This window comes from Carlito syrichta, unplaced genomic scaffold (genome assembly GCF_000164805.1).
Source record: "Carlito syrichta isolate Samal-C Ts95f unplaced genomic scaffold, Tarsius_syrichta-2.0.1 Scaffold288324, whole genome shotgun sequence".
Taxonomy (NCBI): Eukaryota; Metazoa; Chordata; class Mammalia; order Primates; family Tarsiidae; genus Carlito; species Carlito syrichta.
This window is the reverse complement of record NW_007232420.1, coordinates 2,332-2,881: the sequence shown is the minus strand read 5'-3', so window position 1 is coordinate 2,881 and position 550 is coordinate 2,332.

Genomic DNA, 550 nt, shown 5'->3' with positions numbered 1-550 from the left:
TGGAAGGCTGAGGCGGAAGGATCGCTGGAGCCCAGCAGGCGAGGCAGCGGTGGCCGGGAGTGGCCACCGCACTCCAGTCTGGGCGACCGAGTGAGAATCCAACTCAAAAATAAAAAAATAAATAAATAAATAAAACCTCTGTAAAATAGATTTCTTTTCTTTTTTTTTTTTTTAGCTGGAATCTCAGTCCATCACGCAGGCTGGGGTGCAGTGGCAAGCTCTCAGTCACCCAAGCGTCAACCTGCTGGGCTCTGGCGATCCTTCTGCCTCAGCCTTCCATGGAGCTGGAATTACAGGCACGCACTACCATGTCTGGCTAATTTTCTATTTATTGTGGAGACGAAATCTCGTCAAATTGCCTGGGCTGGTCTCGAACCCGTGGGCTCAGGCAATCCACTCACCTTGGCCTCCTAAAGTGCCGCTCCAGGCCACCGCAGCCTCGACACTGCTGGGCTCCGGCGATCCTTCCGCCTCAGCCTTCCGAGTAGCTGGAACTACAGGTGCGTGCTACCACGCCCGACTCATTTTTGATTTATTGTAGAGATGAGGT